General features: G+C 58.7%; 1 long non-coding RNA gene across 1 annotated transcript; it reads right to left on the bottom strand.

The window, feature by feature from the left end:
• Positions 1–11,130: 11,130 nt before the first annotated feature.
• On the bottom strand, positions 11,131–13,386 carry LOC123775744 (uncharacterized). Its single transcript, XR_006775149.2, has 2 exons — positions 12,707–13,386; positions 11,131–11,464 (listed from the first exon to the last, which is right to left on the bottom strand). It is a non-coding gene; the product is annotated as an uncharacterized LOC123775744 (long non-coding RNA).
• Positions 13,387–19,293: the final 5,907 nt, after the last annotated feature.

Below are 19,293 nucleotides of genomic sequence, written 5' to 3'. Positions count from 1 at the left end.
AGAGACGAAGGAACCTGGGTCTACAGGAGGGGAGCACCCTACCATCCCCAACACGACTCGGTGCCTACGTGACTGTCCGTCTAGGAGTCAGCTGTAGCCAAGAGGCTGGGCAGCCCTGGTGGCAGTTAGGCCCTGGGTGACTATGCCCCAGAAATGGACTGTTAGAGATAAAACACTGTTTCCCTAGCGAGGGCAAAGCCCCTTTCCTAGCTCCGGACTGCCCGACTCTGCCGGACCCTGGGGTCCCTGTGAAGGTGAAGTTCTCGCAGACTTCCATCTGCGTCCGTTTCTGCCAACACCACCTGCCCAGCTTCCCCCCCCCCCCCCGGGAGGCAGGAGGCTGCAGAGGGAGCGAGGTAGCAGGTCCGGCTGGCTCGCCCGCCGCCTCCAGCCCCCAGATTACAACTTGCCATATTTTGTGGCCCGAGGGCTGAGAATTCTAACAGGCAAGAGCCGGGATGGGACCGCCCACCCTGTACCAGTCATGTGTCTGACTAATTATGCCACACACCGGAAAACTTAATTAAATGGATGCTTGGTGTGTAATTTCAACTAGTTTGGAAGTAGGGGGAAATCAAACAAACGGCCGCCACAGCCTGCCAGCCCGTCACCTTGGCAAAACCCCGCTGGGCCCTGGGTGCTGGGGACGGAGGGGGGGGGGCTTGTCTGGCTCTGCTCAGCTGTGGAGAAAAGGCCTCCTTCCCTCCGGCCCCCAGAGGAGTCTCCGGCTGTTCTCGACTCTCCTGCCCCAGTCGCACACACAGACACACAGACACACACGCACGCACACGCACACACGCACACATGCGTGCACCCAGCTGGGGGACAGGGAAGGTGGGAAAACTCTAAGAATCAGGGGCTTCATTAAAAGGTTAGCCAGACAGTAGGATAAAAATATCAGGAAAGGCCAGATACATAGAACTTAAATATAATTGAAGTCCAGCTGCCAAGTCTGCTGGTAATCATTTTCGGGTCTCTCTCTGACCCTCTGTCTCATCCTCCTTCTTTCTGTTCCTCTTCAGGTCACACCCCTGCTCTGTGTTTTGTGTGTGAGGGGACCCCAGCTGCAGGAGGTCGCTGTCTCCCGCCCGGGGACCCAGAGGGGTCTGAGGGGGGAGGAAGGCAGAGCCCGGGGCAGCGGCAGAGAAGGACAAGGGGACAGGATGAGCTCGGGCAAGCGGGAGCAGGCAGTAAGGCAGTATGTCCTTCAGTTTTGTCCCAGGGCAGGGGTTGGGACCATGCTCTCTGTCAGTGAAGCAAATTCCGAGAAATCAGAAGAGGTACTCAAGGCAGGGGGAGAAGCTCAAGCCAGCATTTGCTCAGCGACACTTAGCAGGAGCTGAGCACGGGCCCGGCGCCCGATGCACGGGAGATGGGCACCCCTGGAGGAGGCTTGGGTCCAGTGGGGGAGACGCAGAGGGAATGAGATGCTGTGGCGAGCGAGGATGCCCTGCGGCCTAAGGGCACGCCCCTCGTGCCAGGCAGCTCCCCTTACCACGGTCCCACCAGGCAGTCACTACCCTCTCCATTTGCATATGGGGAAACTGAGGCCTAGACCGTTAGGTCACTGCCCAGGGCCCCCCCCCCCCCGGGTAAACATTGCAGCTGGAGGGTTAGCTGAGGAACTGAGCAAGGCGGCAGAGAAAGAGTGGTCAGGACAGGCATTTCTGGGGAGGGGGTGTCTGAGCTGAGATGCCCACCCCCCCCAACCCCGACTGTGTGTGTTCTCTGGGCTGGTGCCCGGCTTTACATATGGGCATCTCCTCCACACCTCATGGGAGCCCATTTTTGAGAAGAGGAGACTGAGGCACACAGAAGTTAGGGGACAGGCCTGAGTTCCTGTGGCCAGGGACAGCGGCTTAGAGCTCAGACCAAATCCGCTTCCCCTCCCCTGGCCCACCCTGGCCCTGCCCACACAAGGCCACAAGACGGTTCCTAGCACTGGGGTGGCAGCTCAGAACGAAAAAAGAGATTAGCAAATTCAAGCAAAGAGGCTTTGCTTTGCAGAGAGTTGAGGTGGTTTTCCCAGGGGCACCCGACCCTTCAAGGCCTGGTGGGGTCTGTCCCAGGGTGGGGACATCTGCCCACTGCCACAGGGACAGCTCTAAAGATGGCAGAGTGCTGGGACTATGCTTACGCATGGGGATGAGACCTCCAGGCTGCTCAGGAACCAAGGAAAGGGAGATCTTGCTTCACACGACTCCTGGGCCCTGGGTCCCTTGGCCTCCCTGCTTCCTTGCCTCCCCATCCACCCGGCCCTTAGTGACACTGGCTCAGGAGCTGGAGGACAGACCTGGGTTACCGGTCTGGTGTGGGGTCAGCTAGGCCTGGGTTTGAATCCTGCTTTGCTGGTGACCACTTTCGGACCAGCAACCTCACTCTGTCTCTCAGCCTTAGTTTCCTTCTGGATCTTTTAAAAAATATTCTAATTATTTATCTGAGAGAGAAAGCGAGAGAGGGAGAGCACTCACAAGTGGGAGGAGGGGCAGAGGGAGAGAGAGAATCTCAAGTAGGCTCCATGCCCAATGCAGAGCCTGATGCAGGGGTCTGATCCCACGACCCCAAGATCACCCCGAGATCATGACCTGAGCCAAAACCAAGAGGGGACACTCAACCGACCGAGCCACCCGGGCACCCTCCTTTCTGGATTTTTGCTCGGCTGTATCCTCCTTACCACTCAGGTTTTCGGTCCGTGTTACCTCCTGGGAGGGGCTCCGTGACCACCCTCCCCTGTCATTGCCCTGCTGATGTTCTCTCTCTCCCCTCCTTGTGTGTTTAGGGGTCTAGGATTCTTTGTCCATGGGGGCAGGCACGTTTCTGTCTTGTTTTTCCCTGTACCCCAGCATCCTGCACATGGCAGCCCAGAGAAGGTGCTCGATAGATATTGAATGAATGAGTGATTCTGTCCCATGGGGACAACATGGATCCCTCCCTCTCTAGAATGTTCTGGGTACCAGATGTCCAGGCTTAGCTGGGGCTGGGGCTGGGCTCCGGTTACATCACTAGCAGGTCTTCTTCAAGGAGCCAGACTAGGCCCATCCTTCAGGGGACCAAAGAGGGGGTGCTACCAGAAGCAAGCCTAGGGGCAGGCCCACCTGATCAACCCAGATGCCTGGAGCCAAACTCCCCAGTATCCGGGGCAAAGGACGGCAGTGTTCTGGCGCATGTGGTCCCTTGGAGGTCTGTGCCCCAGAGCCCCAGGGACACTCCACTTCCTGTCTTCCTTCCTTCCTCTTTCCCTCCCTTCCTCCCTCCCTCTCTCCCCCTCCCCCTCCATCTCTACCCCAGCCCTTCAGAGCTCAGCTCTCCTAGGTTTCTCTGCTCCCTGCCTCTCCCCTGTTTTCTCCTCCCCAACTCGCCCTGTCCCCGGGACGGGCAGGTCCCAAAGCAGTGATCTGCCTGCAGCCGCACGTCGGGGTCATCAGGGCACTCTGGAAAACCAGGGCCTCCTGAGCCCAGATGTGCAGCCCTGCTCGCCTCCTTCATCCCCATCCTCTCCCTCCTCCCCCTCCCCTTCCCTCTTCTCCATCCTTCTTCTTCCCTATCCTCCTTCCTCCTCATCTTCCTCCTTCATCCCCCTCCTCCTACCTCCTCCCCATCCTTCTCTCTCTTCCTCCTCTCTCCTTCCTCCCCATTCTCTTCCCCACCCTCCTCCCTCCTCCCCATCTTCTTCCCTCACCTCCCTCCTTCTCCCTCTTCCCTCCTTCCCATTCTCCTCCCTCCTTTCTCCTCCCTCCTCCCCATCCTTCTCCCTCCTCATGCCTCTCCCTTCTCCCTCCTCCCCATCCTCTTCCTCCCTCCTCCCACCCCTCCTCCCTCTGTCACCCTCCTCCCCGCTCAAGCCAGTATTTTTAGCTCTCTGCTATGCATTAGTGCGCAGGGGCGCTCCCGGTGAAGCCTGGATGAGGTTTTATCTGTTGTGACAGCCCCAAGGGCAGCTGGCAGACTTTTTCTCTCTTAAGTTTGGAGCGCTCTCCCTCTCCCCGGGGTCAGAGCCTCAGCTGGATGAGGGGCAAGGGCTCGGCTGGGTTTGGAGCCCAGGCACAGCGTGCCCTCCCTCCCTCTCCCTGCACCCGCCCCTTCTCCCCTCCTCAGCCTCGGGCCCTTTGTCTCTGGAAGATGGGCTGTGGAGGAGCCCGAATGCCTCTTGCTTCTGCTGCCTCCTTCTCTTCTCATTACTCCTTTCCTTGGGCTGCTTCTCCCAAGGTTCCAACCCCTCTCCCCTTGTTCCTCTCCTTCCCTGCCTCCCTTTCCTGCTCCATCTCTTCTTCCCTGCCACTGATTATTCTCCTCTCCCCTCACCCCTCCTTGCCTTTAGCAAAAGGGAAAAATCCCTGGTGGACCAGGGACCCCAGCCTCCTCCCCGTCCCTATGTCCTTCTGCCCTTGGACAACAGGAGCGGGGGGACTATGAGGGGATCCTGGGGCTTAGGGGGTTCCCGGAGCCCCTGTCTCCAAGGTTAACCTGCAGCGGGGCCCACCTGGATGCTCATGCCTTTCCAGGACTCGCTAGCAGCCAACCTGGCCCCGGTGGGACCCCCTGTGCCTGGCGGGAGCCCCCAGGACAGCCCTGCCCTTCTATGGGTCCAGGCTGCAGAGTCCTCCTGACCCAGGTGGTTTAGGGTCCCTTCTTCTCAACACACCTGCCTTCCCCTTCAACTTGGCACGAACCTCAACTTACCTTTGTGGATGACCGTTTCAGGTAAGCAAACCATTGTCCTCCGCACTTTACAGTTTACACATCCCTCTGTTCATCGTCCCGGCAGCTGGGCACTGCAGACCCTATGCTATCATCCCATACTGTGGAGGAGGCATGCGGCCCAGAGAGGCCAGGCCCCTCAGGCTCGGACACCCTGCCACTCTGAGCAGCTTCCAGGCCTGTCTGGGTCTCACCCCTGCAGCCCCTGAGAACTTAACCTCCACACTGAGCTCCGCACCTTTCCAGGGCCTTGGAGGCCCAGAGAGGCAAAGTCCCTGCCCAAGGTCACACAGCAGGAAGAAGAGTGGTTTGGGGCTTTGGGGGCTCAAGGTCGGGGAGCTTGAGGGCCTAAAGGACCGCACTATGTCCTTCCTGGCTGTCCTCCTACTAGAGCCAGTCCTCTTCCCTGGATCAGTTGGGGAGGGGGCTGGTGAGGGAGCCACCTTTGGCCCCCTGCCTCCCCCCAGCCCTGGGGGCTGACTCAGGATGTTATATGGAGAAAGTGCTGGCCTTGTCCATCTGGGCCCCCTAACTCCCCAGCCTCAGCCCCGGCCCCCCTCTCAGGGCCCCCAGCTGTACTCTGGGCACGTGCTCCTCCTCCCCTTCCCCCTCCTCCCCTCCCCTCCTCTTCTCTCCCTTCCCCTTGGCCTTTTCTCTCCCCCTCCTGCTCCTGGGGCTCTGCCTTCAGGGTCCTTCTTCCCCAGCCACCCCTCCCTGGGGTCCCCCTTCCCTCTGTTGTCTCCCCTCCCTCTGAGACCCTCTCCCCAGCAGCATTTCTCTATTTCCAGCTTTCTCATTCTTCTGTCTCTCTCTCCTGTCTCTCCTTCCTGTCCTCCCTCTCCCATCCTGCTGTTTCTGCCCACCCTGCCCACCCCTACCACGCACACACGCGTGCCACGGGCCCCTGCCCATCCTCACTGCGACAGTGACCAGTGACGGAGGTGAGGGCTACTCCCAGGAGGAGGTGGTGGGAGGCGACCCCATACCCCTTCCCTGGGTCCCCACCCCTGGAGGAACCTCCTGGCTCAGCCTACCCTAAGGCCGGGGTAGCACGGGATCCTAGGCCCGGCAGGCTCCGGGATTTGGCGGCTGCCTTTTCTGAGGCCTTGGGGCAAGGGGCACCCCTGAGCAGGCCAAGCTTCTGGAAGGCCAGCTTCCCCAGACCACCCTCCCGGTTGTCATCATATTGCAGGGACCAGCCATCGAGGGCCGCGCTGAGGGCAGGGGAGTTGGGTCCAGGCTGGGGCAACACAGATTGTCACCGCGGAACGCTGTGAGCGGAGAGTAGCTGGGCTGGCCATCGGGCCCGCTTGGGTGGCCACCGGGGTGGCCAGGGAGGGCCTGGTCCTCCACACCCTGTGGGGGACATGGCGAGGCCTGCCGTTCACCTAACTCATCCCTTCTGTTCTCCTAGGTTCACAGGAGCCTGCGCCCTCGAATCTGACAGTCCTGGGTTCGACTCTCACCCCCTCACTAGTGTGCAATGTTGGGGGTAACTGACTCCCCCGCCTGGGCTCTGGGTTTCTTTGTCTGTAGCATGGGATTAACGCAGGGGGCCGCCCCGAAGGCAGGGTGTCTGTGGGAGCTGCTGGCACTGCTGCCGTTCACCTGACGCCCCCGTTTCTCCACCATTCCACAAGCCCAGCTGCGTGTCATCGGCCCGGAGTCCTGGCTCTACCACCTGGGCAAGTCACTGGGCCCACGAAGCTTCTGTTTCCTCCTCCGTCAAAAGGGGCTAATGAGAGTAACCCCAATGGGGGTGCGGCTACCCTGAGATCATCTGGGAATACTAGTTCAGCTGAGGGTTTCAACGGGAGCGGTTGTTCTTAGCTGTTTTGTTTTATCTGCCGGGCCTGTGTTTTTAAATACTCAGCCCTGCCCTCTGCCCCACAAGAAGTGTTCAGCCTCCAGGGCCTGGAGCTCAGGGGCCCTGTCCCCCCAACCCTTTGTGCACCCAGGCAGAAGATGGGGTAGTGGGGGGGGAGGGATAGGGCCTGCAGGAGCTAAGCCTTCCCCCCACGATGGCTCGGGGCAGGTGCCTTAAACCCCTCCCTGGCGCTCACACAGGCCCCTGGGCATTGGGAGGTTGCCCTGCTTGCGGACCTGGCTTTGCCCCCAGGTGGGCAGCTGACCAAGGAAAGGAGGGCCAAGGGCTGGGAGGAAGGGTCGAGTGTGGGAAGGGGAAGGCAGGGGGACAAAGAGAACCCTCTTCGCTAGGGGCCTGCCTGTGGCTGCGGGAGCTAGGAGGACCCCAAGACTTCAGGACCATTCCACAGGGTTAGGTCCCCAAAGCCAGAGTCACTGTTGTAGCTCCGACAGGGAAACCCGTCTTCCTCGGGCTGGCGGTGCCTCCTCGCTCCCCATGGCACCCATCCCTCCACCCGACTTTACATTTATTTATAAACCTTCACCCTCCTTGATGGAAGGGACCTGGGCTTTCTCCCTGCTGCGTCCCAGGACGGGCAGCACGCATTGAGGTGTTCCCAGTTGTCCGGTGAGTGAGCGAGCAGGTGAATGACTTGACCCGGGCTCAGCCTGGCTTTCCCCAGAAGATCGGACTCCGTGGGTCCAGAGGGCGGCTGTTGCTCTGCCCCAGGTCTCCTTGCGGGCCACAGCCCCGGCGTGGAACAGTCTGGTGCTTTCTGGCACAGCTCTGGAGTCAGCCCTGGCTTCAAGGACAGGGGAAGTCCTGGGGGGTGTGCCTCACCCCTTTGGGGTCTGGGCCATCCCTCTCCTGGTCTCCACCGGGGCCATGGCCTACACACACGTTTTGGGTTTGGTGCTCAATGCTCCCTTGATGTCCTTCTTGAAGTCCCAGGGCTGCTTGCTTTGTGGGGCCAGCCCCCCTCACTCCCCTGCTTTGGTTTTCTCCCCCATTCACCTGCCTCTGGACCAGCTGGCCTCCTCCTGGTGGCTGGTGTCTCAGCTCCCTGGCTGCTCCCTGGCTCTCTCCACTCCTGACTCTCCCACCAAGAGGTCCTTTGCATTTGCCTTTCCCTCTGCTGGGAATGTCATTCCTCTTGCTCTTGGCTTGGCTGCTTCTGACCTGTCTCCCTTCCTCCCAGGCAGCCCCAAGCTCTCTGCAGCACGTGCTCCTCTCCTGGCCTTGAATCAGCACGCCGCCACTCTCCACAACCGCACTTAGCACCATCTGTGAGTATCTTGTCACTGGGCTTCTCTCTGCTCTGTCACCTGCCTGTCTCCTCCATGGAAAGCCAGCCCCACGCAGGTCGGTCCTGCATCTGGCTTGCTTACCATCGCCTCCCCCGTGCCTCCCCAGTGCACAGCTTGAAAGAATGGTTGCGTTACCAGAGCCTAGAGCAAGGCTTAGCACACGGTGCACACAATAGTGAATGAATGAATGAATGAGCAGACAAAGGAACAACTGAACCAATGAGAAACTGAACTTTGGAATTAGACTACCTGGGTGGTATCCTTACCAGCTCCCACGCTTGGGTCAACTACTTAGCCTCTCTGGGCCTCAGTTTCTTCATCTGAGAAAGGGGGATACTAGTGGAGTCAGCCTTTCGGGGGTTCTGTGCTGCAAGCGGCAGTGTGAGAGAGCTCGAAGTGAGCCGCTCTAGGCGTATCAGACAAGCTTTTCAGAAATGCCAACTCTCGATTCCCTACCACACCCCCACTGCTCTTCATCTCCGGAAATGGTACCTCCCACTGCCCACGATGACGCAGTCGTCCTCGACTCTTCTTCCTTCCACACCCACGGCCCATCCTTTGGCAAATCCTCATGGCTTTCCTTAAAATATACCCCACATCCAGCCATTTTTATCTCCCCACCGCTGCTGTCCCCTTCCAGGCCACCACCGTCTCTTGCCTGGACTCCACCAGCCCCTACCTGGTCTCCCAGCTTCCACGCCAGCCCCTGGAGTCTGTGCTCTGCTCGAGGAAACCAGAAATTCTTTAAAAATACAAATCAGCCCTGGGCTCACTCTTGCCCTCCAGTCTGCATTGGCTTCTAAGCATACCTAGAAAAAGGCCTGAGATGTCAAGGTGACCTGAGCACTCTGCTCCCCGCCTCAGGGTGCCACCACAGGGCCTTTGCACTTGCTGTTCCCTCTGCTGCAGACCCCTCCTGGGGGCTCACTTCCTCACCACACCGGGTCCATGGTCACCTCTTCACCTCAGTGAGCCCTGTTTCGGAACTCCAGCCCAGCCCCTCACCCTGCTTTCCTTCCCTCTCTAACTTATCTTATTCCCTGGATCCTGGTATGGGCCTGTTTCTTTGTTCTTTGTCTCTTCCCTAGAACGTGAGCAGCGCAAACGTGGGAAGCCGGGCCTGCTGCCCACTGTGTCCTGGTGCACGGGACGGTGCCTGGCCAAGAGCGTGTGCTCACTGATGGTCACAACCGGACACATGAATGAATGAATAAGGGCTACAGTCAGGATCAGTCTTCCTCTTCGAAAGCTAGAGAAAGACAGGCTGAGAAGGGAGGGAATGTAATGGTGTCTAGTAAGAGAAACACCAGCGGCCGGGGCCCTGCCTGTCTTCTGCAGGAGACCAGTTGGCTTTCTGGGGTCGGGGCTGGGTCTGCCTCCACTATGGGCTCCCGCAGAAATGCCAGGCCAGGCTGACTGGGCTCTCCTGCCGCTGCCTGTGGCGCGGCTTCCTGAAGGGATGCAGGTCTGGGGGAGAAAGAGCACATTCAAACAGGCGGACACGCCACCTTGTCTTAGCTCCTTGATGCCCAGAAGGCGAGAGAAGGGAGTTCTTTAAAGCCCCCTGTGCTGAGCAAACCTGGTCCCTGCCCTCAGGGAGCTTTCAGGCAGCTGGGAGGGCCAGGACTTGGCTGCACATCGAAATAGCACGCTCGCTTGATCCTCTGGGAGAGGCAGGAGGCAGAAGCAGGGGGAGCCCCCCTTCCTCACCCCCTGCTCCCCCTGACCTCCCCCTGGCCTGAAGCGGCCCCAGAATATGACTCTGCAAACAGGTCCATCCCAGGTATCAGGTCCAACCCAAGGCCCACACGTGACAGCGTCTGCTCGAGGCCTCACAGCTGCTGCGGCAGAACTTCCAGAAGAGTGTCTGGCTCTTCTTCCCACGGCACTAACTTGGCACCGAAGTGCTGGGATCATCTTTCCCGTCTCCCTGCTCCTTCAGCTGGACGTTCCCAGCCAGCCCTTCCCTGCAGGAAGATCCCTGGTCTCCAGAGCGCCTTGGGAACTGACCACTGCTCCTGGGTAACCCCTGCAGACTGTGGGGGTCCAGGGCTGAGGCCTCGTCCCATCACCATCTCTATCTCTCCCATCTCTTTTCACCACCACCATCAGCCCAGCATCTCCTCCAACACCCCCCCCCCCCCGCTGTCTCCACCAGCACGACTGTATTGGTAAACTGTGTCTCCTTAAAAAGATATGTAGAAGTCCTACCCCCCCACACCTGGGGTGGGGTGACCTTATTTGGAGATAGGGTCTTTACAGAGGTGATCAAGTTAAAATGAGGTCATGAGGGAGGGCCCTAATCCAATATGACGGCGTCCTTTTAGAAGGGGGCAGTGTGGACCCACAGACAGACACACGCAGAGGACGCCACGTGAGGACAGACACTGGAGGACGAGAACGATGCACACAGAAGCCGAGGGACCCCTGGGGCCCCAGAAGCCCCGAGAGAGGCCTGGAGCATTTCCTTCCCCGGCACCTTCGAGGGAGCACAACCCCGCTGACATCTAATTTTGGATTTCTGGTCTCCGGAGCTCTTAGACAATACATTTCAGCTGTTACAAGCCGCACGGTTTGGGGTACATTGTTAGCAGCCCCAGGAAATGAATATAGCCACTGTCCACATCACCAGCACCGCCATCATTGCCGCCATGGTCACGGTCACGGTCACGGCGCCCCCCCCCCCCCCCCGCCACCACCCCAGCATATCAGCCAGCATCCCCCACTGAATTGGTTTCCTAATTGGGGCTGCCTAACAAATGACCACAATCCTGGTGGCTGAAACCAAGATTATTCTCAGACTCCTGGAGGCCCGAAGGCCAAAATCAAGGGGTCAGCGGGGGTCCCTTCCCAGAAGATTCTTCCTGGGAAGAATCCTTACTTGTTTCTTCCAGTTTCGGGTGGCTCCAGGTGTTCTTGGCTTGTGGCTGCATCACTCCCCTCTCTGCCTCAGTCTACACTTGGCCTTCTCCCCTTCGGTGTCCCACTCGTCTCTTCTGTGTCATAGGATACTTGTGATGGCGCTGAGGCCCCGCTTGGGTAATCTAGCATGATCTCATGTCAATATCCTTAACTTCATGACATCTACAGAGACCCTTTTTCCAAATCAGGTCACATTCACAGGTTCCAGGGATGAGGATGTGGACATATCTTTGGGGGCGGGGGGGGGGCGGCACCACTCAACCCACTGCAACCACCAGCATCCCCTTCCCCCATCACCATCAGCATCATCACCAACATAAGTTAAGTACTAGTATGGACCAGTGTTAGTGCCAGAACTTTTCCTGGACCACCTTTATTCCTTAAGACAACCCAGGGCTGGTACTCTCTTCCCCACTTAACACACAAGACCGCAGGGGCTCAAAGAGAATTCATTTGTCCCCGGTCTCACCTAGAAGTACTTGATCTCAGGCAGCCTGACTTCAGAGCTCCTGAACTTCTGATCCTACAGATAATTCCACAGAAGGATCAGAGCGGGGTAGTGAGCACGGTACTGGAAGGCAAGGCACCTGGGTCCTGGTCCAGGCTTGGCCTCTAACCAGTGGCAGATCTGAGTCAGGTCTCTTCCCTCTCTGGGTCTCAGTTTGCCCACCTGTAAAACAGGAAAGCAGAAGAGGTTGGTTTGCATGACCTCCCAGGTCCTCCTTAGCTCTGGGTGGTGCTGGTGTCCTCCGTCATCTCAGTCCTATTCAAACACTGCCCAAGGGCAGGACTCTCACATCAGCTAAACTCTAAACCTGCCCCCAGAGATGAGTTTTGCTTGGAAGACCAGCCCAGCGGGAGGAGTGGAGGGCGGTGCTGCCTTCCCACACCAGGTTGCTGGCAGCAAAGGACTGGGGAAGGACTTGGGGTGGGGGTGGGGTCGGGTCCTCTCTTTTCCTGGAGCCCAAGACTTTTGATTCATGCATTCAGGGAGGGCTCCAAAGCTGAGAAGTGGAGGCTGCTGGGAACAGAGCTGAAGATAACTTTATCTTGCTGCAGCGCCCCAGACCCAGAGGCCTTAGTGGGGAACCGGCTTGTCGCTTTAGACTCCAGAGAGTCTAGTCTGGAGAGGTGATCCTGGGCCTGGAAAAGCCCTGGTTGATCATCTAAGACCAAGAGACCAGGAGAGGCTGTAGCGATCAAATCCCCAGCCTCATGTCCTTGGAAGGGGGATAAAAACACAAAACAGGTTGAGGCAGGGGGCTCTGAAAATTAAGTTTCCAAAATCTGGTCTGTTCATTAGGAGTCATTTGCTGGTAAGCATAAACATCTTTTTTTTTTTTTTTAATCCTTTTTAGAATGTGAACTGCAGAGGCCTTTTTCCTCTGGTTTCTGTCTGGAACAGCAATTGTTTGCCTTTCAGTTAATAATGTTCAAGAGTGGGGAGTTGAGTTAGGGACAGAACTGCAAACTTTAATTAGCAGGATGAGATTAGCATGCCAGCAGGGGCTTGGGGGTGGGGGCATCCTTCAGGCCCATCAGATCCCTGTGGTCACACCTCCCACAAACCCCCCAGTTGAAGGCTCCAGTGGGGTAAGCAGGAGCCAGGCCAGCCAGAGCTTAGACCTGCCGAGTTCATCTTCCCTTGCTGGGCCTCCAGCTGAGCCTCACCCTGTTCCAAGGCTCCCAGTCCAGCCACTGGCTTTCGTTCCCCAGCCTCTGCCGAGTTTGTCCCTGCGGGTGTCTAAGCAGAATAAAAACTGGCTGTGTGACCTTGGGGCAGCTGCTCACCCTCTCAGGGTACAGGGAGTCTGAGTGGGGAGGCGGGGAGGTGTGTTGGAAGCCAAGCCCCGGCGGGGGTGGAGGAACGCGACCCTCTTCCCTGAACACCCAGGGCTCACGCACCACCAACCTGCCCTTGCTCGGCTCAGGCAATGCTGAGAATTTTCTGGTCTTTATCTGGTTTAGTTTTAAGTGCTTCCAACGGCAGCCGAGCTGTTCCACCACAGTCCCCAGGAAATTGGTCCACGTAGGACGGAGCCTTCCCGAGAATGAAGTCATCTGTTCCTTTTTTATTTTTTGTTGCCTTTCTCCTTCAGCACGAGTCAACCGGCCTCTGCAGTCTCTCCCCGCGTACACACGCCCCGCCGCGGGGGTCGGCCGGGCTGGCGGGGGAAGGGGCGAAGGGCAGGACCCCCGGGGGGCCGCGTCTGCCCCGGGCGCCCCCTCGCCGCCCCCGCCTCCCGCTCCCACCCGCGACTTCCCCGGGCCCGCCCGAAAGGTGAGCTCCCGGGAGGCCGCCCGCGCTCCGCCGCGGCCCGCTCGGCAAACAATAACAGTAAATAACGCTCCCTTGTCAACGTAATAAAAACGGAAACGGTTACAATGTTTTTTAATAAGCGTCCCCCATCAATCTGCCTCCCTCCGCCCTCCCTCCCGGGCCGCGGGCACCGGCGGAGAGGGGCGGGGAGCAGGGGGAAGGATGGGGCGCCGTGGCGCGCTGGATGGACCGGGGTGCCGGAGGAGGACGCCGCTGGGGGTGGGGGGGAGAGCGGCAGCGCAGCAAGTGAGAGACGAGGGGGCGCGGGCGGCCGGGGTCACGCGCGCCAGCCGAGCCGGGAAGCGGCCGCGGTGAGTAACACCGTTGCCATGGCGACGTGGCCGCGAGGAACAGGAAGCGGCAGAAATAGCAGCCGCCCCAGCCCACGCCGCCCGGCCCCTCCCCCCGCGAGCCCGTTGCCACGGAGACCGGCGCGAGCGAGGCTGCGCGGGCGGCCGCGGCCTTCTGCGCCCCGGCCCGCGCATGCGCGCCGGGGCCTGCCCCGCGCGGGCGTCGCGGCGGCATCCGCCGCAGCCCCGGTGCCGCCCGGAGCCCGAAGCTGCCCGGCCGCACGCTAGGGTGCGGAAAAAAAAAAAGCAAAACTGTTTGTTGTCCGCCTTTGGGAGGCAGCCCCGCCTTTGTTCCTGGCTCATTCGTCCGTTTCCCGGCGCTGGAGGCGGGAGTCGAGGGGCAGGGACGCATCAGCCAGAGTCCCCAATGTTTTCTGAGCCCCGGGGCGCGCGTCCGGGTCGCCGAGGGGAGCCCCGGCCTGCCTGCCGCCCTCCCCGAGCCTGACCTCCCCGTGGGGGTGGGGGACTTCTCCCAGGTGGGGCCCGGGGGCCCCCCCTCCTGGGTTTGCCGCTCCGTTTCTCTTCGCCAGATTGCCCTTCCCCAGATTCTAACCGGCAGAGAGCACAGAGGGAGAAATGAAATCCCGCCAAACCCCAGGCTCCCTCTCCGTTTCCCGGTCGACAGAAAACTATGAAACAGTCCACCCCCCCCCCCAAGGAAGTTGAGGGAAACCTGAATGTTTCATAAACAAAAGCACTCTCCAACAACTTGTTTACGCGAAAGCCTGGCTGCAGCCGTGCAGGTCTGAGGCGTGTGTGTGTGCGCGTGTGTGTGTGCGTGTGTGTGTGTGTGTGTGTGTGTGTGTGTGTGTGTGTGTGTGTTGGGGCAGACACGATCATCTCCGAGGCTGTTTGTGGAGGATTTTTTTCTTTCCAGATTTTGTTTGGTTTGTTTTTAATAAGGGTCAGAGGTCTGGGTTTCTGTGGGAAAGGGGGAAGGGTCATCTCAGATGGACAGGCCAGGGGGTCCCAGGAGGATAGGTCACGGGACCTGCGGAGCTGGGGCAGAGGCCATGAGCCAGAGCCTCCCCATCTGGCACTGCTCCTTGCTGGCAGGGGGGGTGTAAGTGGGCGCCAGGCCCTTGGGGCTGCTCCCCAGGGTATGGCCCGAAGGGGGTCAGGGCCAAGGACTCTGGGACCTCTCTCCCCTGGGCAGGACAGCTGTCGTTTTCCTAGCTCCTGCCCTGGTCACACTGGTCAAGAGGGAAGGCAAGCAGAGCAGCCCATGTCTCTGGGGTTTTCTCTAATGGAAACGGTCCACTTTCGTTTTTGTATGGGGTGGACTCAGACTTGCAGCGTCCAGGCTGACCAGATGGGAATGTCGGGAGCCAGCGTATGAGGAAGGGGGACTGCTGCTTCAGACCTGCTACTGCTCCCCTCTCCCGCTGTCCCCAGCCAGCCTGGTCCCCCGTGTGGCCTTGTGCTGGCCACTCAGCCTCCACAGAGCTAAGGAGAGAATGGGGGGCATGGGGTGATGTTCCTTCCTCCCTCCTCCGGCCCCCTTTCCACATGTGGGAGAGGGTCCCCAGCCCTGAAGGGGAATCTTCTCTCTGAAGACTTCAGGTCCACCATGGCCGACTTGGCATCATCATTAGGCCTCTCCTTCTTTTAGGAGGAAATGAAGACACAGAAGGCAGCTGGGAGCAGTTGCTACAGTGGAGAGAAGACCCCACCTCCGACCAAGGACAGTAGCTGGTGCTGAGAAGCAGGGCTTCCGAACCAGACTGCCGTGGTTGTGAATCCCAGCCGGGGCCCCACTGAAGCTTGAGCACCTGGATGATAGGGACAGCGCAGTGCCCACCTCCCACAGTGTGATCATTCCTCGAAGTGATGCATGAAAGCTCTTAGCAGCAACTGGCACGGAGTAGGCACTCAGAACAGGGCAGCTGTTGCTGGAGCCGCAAGGGGTTTACCACTCTCCCTGGCATGACCCAGGATTGCCACCTTGGAGCCCTGAGACCCCGGGCTTCGCTCTGGCCCAGGGCTGGTCGATCTTTGTCACAGTACAACCCAAGGCAAGTCACTTACCCTCTTTGGGCCTCAGTTTTCCCCTCTGGGAAATGGGACAATAATCGCAACAACCACCGGTTGTGAATTACTCTGCGCCTGGCCCTACACCGGGGTCTGTACATTTCCTTACCCAATTCAGCCTTTAAAACAGCCCTCGTGAGGACGACCATGATATGTTCCATGATGAGAGAACAGGGCCTCAGACGGGTGATGCTACTTGCTGGGAATCACACGGCTGGAACGTGGCACAGAACACAAGGTGGTCGAGTCCTGGACCGTCACGCACCCCTGAAAGCAAGGATCGTGTTGTGTTTATGTCACTATCGCTCTTTCTGCGCATCCTCTGACCTTTTCCTGGCTCAGGCCACGTCCCCTCTGCGTTTGCAGCCTTTTGGATTCAGCCATTCTGGACTCTTTTGAAACTGGCAGGGACCCAGCTCCTTTAGCGACAGATCCCCTCGGGGGCACATGGGGGCCTCGAGGAGAGCCCGGTGGGCTCCACACAGCCTCTGCCCCCAACCTGGCAGCACATGACAGTTCTCCCATCCCCCTTGTCCCTTCCTGCCACTTATGCCGAAGCGTTGGGGTCCCTAACACACCCAGGTGGACGTGTGGCATCCAGATGGTGCAGTTAATTGCGCTGGAAACTGTAAATCTCTATTATTATCCCAGCTCCCCCTCTGCTCTGCTCTGCTGTCACCTCAAGGCGCTGGGGGGGGGGGCGCGACTGGTGGTGGAAAAGGCACCCCTCCAGCCCCACCCATCGGCCCAGGCTTTGTTCCTGCTCGGTAGCCAGGGAAGAAATTGCCCAGTTGTGCCGTCCGCTGCCTACATTTGAATCCTGGCCCTGTCACCTCCTGGCTGTGTGGCTGTGTGACTTAATCTCCCCGTTATTCTCAGTTTGCTCATCCATAAATTAAGGAGGGTTAGAGCACCTGCCTGTCCCAAAAGGGTCAGGTGGCTGATGTGGGTGATGGCTCCGCCCTGCCTGGCTCCGGAGGGTCCTCAGATGTCACTGGTTATACCAAGAGTCTCCTCGGTGCTGAATGATAGAATGCAACGGCTCAGCGCGTTCTCAAACAAGCACATTATTAGCCCATTTTACACGTGAGGGAGCGGCCACTCAGAGAAGGCAAGGGAGCGGCCCAGGGCCACACAGCCAATTAGCAGAGGAGCTAGGATTAAAGCAGGCAGACCCGTGTGGCTCTGAAGCCCTCACTGTGACCCTAGGTTCCTAGCCCTCCCCACTGGAGCCCCTCTGGGGCTCTAAACCAAGGTCCGCAGTGATAGCATCATTAGCCCTGCCCAGAGCTGGCTTCTGTAACCCAGGGCTGAAAGACACTGGGTTAATAGGTCCTTAATAAAGCCGGCAGAGGCGTCTGTATCTTTCTGGGGCAGGGGCCAAGGGGCCAGGTGCAGCAGACGTGTCCTAATGAAAATGCTAGAGAGGGGGGGAAGGAGCCTTGGGGTGACCGGCCTGCTCACATCTCAGAGTCCATCCTCTTCCCTCCCTGCCTGAGCCACTGGATGTCTCCCAGTGCAAGGGACAGTCACCCACGTGTCCATCCACCCATCCATCTATCTGCTCATTTACTCACTCACTTACCTCCTCCTTCCCTTCCATCCATCCATCCAGTGTTTACTGAGCACCCATCTTGAGCCAAATGCTCAAACGTTAGGTGCCCAGGGTCCCTCCCTCCAAGGGTTTCGCATTCTAAACAAGAGCTCAATAAACAGCTATGATTCACAGGATGCCGGGAGAGAGGACGTCTGGGGGGCTCTGCGACCGGACTGTGCAGACCCACCTCAGCCAAGGTCTTTAGATGACCCCCCCTCCGGGCCTACATGTACAAAGAAGGGGGTGCACTGTGTTCTCCCCTATTCTGTGATTCTAAAATTTCAAGTAGGGCGAGGCAGCTCTGAATCAACCCATTGCCACCCTAGCGCCTGGGATCTGCCCTCGACACCCACGATGTCCCCAGTCGAGGCCCAGGTCCAGTCCAGCTGGCCCAGATGGTAAACAGCGAGCTGAGATGGGGTCAGGGGCGGAGCGCTGGGCCAGCAGGCAGGGTCAGGTCCTGACTGTGTCACGCGGCGTGTGGCCCTGGGGACATGACCTCCCAGAGTGGTCTTTCAGCTCGGCTGAAATGCCTTGGAGGCCCCGGGAAACCTCAGCCGCTGCAACATGACTGTTATTGTTATTGTCACATCGTTACTACAAAGGAAGCGGGTCTAGAGTGACTGGCTTTGGGCAAGGCTGTTCATTCAGTGGTCGCCATTTGTTCCCTCCCTGACTCAGCAAATGTTTGTTACTGTGACCTGCACCGTGTGCTGGGCCCGCGGCCAGGGATGAGATCAGACTAGATCTGAAGTCTGGGGAGAGTGGTCAACAGACGTCACCTCGATCACCAGCTCTCAGGGATAAAGGCTGTATTGAGAAGCATGTGTTGAGAAGGATTCCGAGGCTGCATCTGGGCTGAGAGAGTGCTGTGATCAATTAGTAATGTCTGCCACGGACACAGGAAGGGGAGCATCACAAAATGCTTTTACCAGTCTTAACACCGAAGAACAGGAAGGACCTCAGACAGGAGACCCTTGCGACCGTCGCCGGCTTGCTACATGAACTTGGGCAAGTCATGGACCTACTACCTGCCTCTTTTTACCACTTTGTGGGGCACAGATGCTCACTTGGGACTCTGCATATTTAGAGGCAAAAGGAGCCACAACAGGAGAGCCCAGACTTCCTGTTTTAACCCACCCCACTCTGGCCTTACGTGAGGACCAAATGTGTGAAAACACACATTTTCAGTAATGTGTGCTCAGTAAACACAAAAGACCAGGATCCTGGAGCCGGGGCAATAACACAGGAATGCCCGGTCCCTAGCTGCTCTGCGGACTGTCCAGGTCTGGGCCTCAGGTTCTCCATCTGTACAGGCGGTGGCTGGAGAACGGACATGCCGAGGGGTCTCCCACATCTGCTGAGGCAGCCGGAGGCTGGGGGAGGAAGTGAGAGAGGGGCCCGGTGCTGCTACGGCACCCCATGGAGAGGCCACCTCTACTGGCCTCGGAGGTCACATCCCAGCCACACCCCCGGATGCTATCCCAGAGCAAGGCGGGCATGAGAGGAGAGTGGGCAATGTGGGATCCCCAGGAAGGGCCAGAGGGCCTGAGCCCCCTGAACAGGGGGAGTCTGGGATGTGCGGAGGCCCTGGAAGTGGGAGACCCCACAGCCCAAGGGCTGGAACCTACAGACAGTGGGCTGGGGCAGAAGATTCAGGCCAAACCTTGGTGTTCGGCAAAGAGCAAAAGGAAAACAAGAACAGATCCAGGCTGGGAAATGTGGAATGGCCAGTGGACCTGGAAAACAGATGTGCCAAGTCTCCGCGAGGCTGACTTAGGGGTTCAGGGCACCGAGACGGTGCTACCCACGTCCCTTCAAAAATTCCTCGTGGCTCTCAGTGGCCCTTAAGAGGAAGTCCAAACACCTTAGAGGCAGTACACGCTGCCGGATAAGAGTTAGGAGTCTAAGTCCGAGTGCCAGCCTGGCCACTGTCAGCTGTGTGACTACCGGCAACTTACCTGACCTCTCTGGGCCTCCGTTCCTGATCCATCAATGGGGATGATAACAGTACCCATCTAATGGGTTTGCTGGCAGATTCTGGGAGCCTTAGTGCCTGAGGCAGGCTTAGCACGGTGCTGGACACACCGTAAACATTCAGTAGTGGGATGGCTACTCTCACAATTACTTTTATTGCCTCTAAACTTGGCAGAGCGCGAGGCAGGCCTTGAGCACGTGAACCCCAGTCCGCCGCTCCTGTC

The sequence above is a fragment of the Ursus americanus genome, chromosome 18, assembly GCF_024610735.1.
Source record: "Ursus americanus isolate L20-20 chromosome 18, mUrsAme1.1.p, whole genome shotgun sequence".
NCBI lineage: Eukaryota > Metazoa > Chordata > Mammalia > Carnivora > Ursidae > Ursus > Ursus americanus.
Note: the sequence above shows the minus strand (reverse complement) of the source record. Positions and strands in the feature narration are given on the sequence as shown.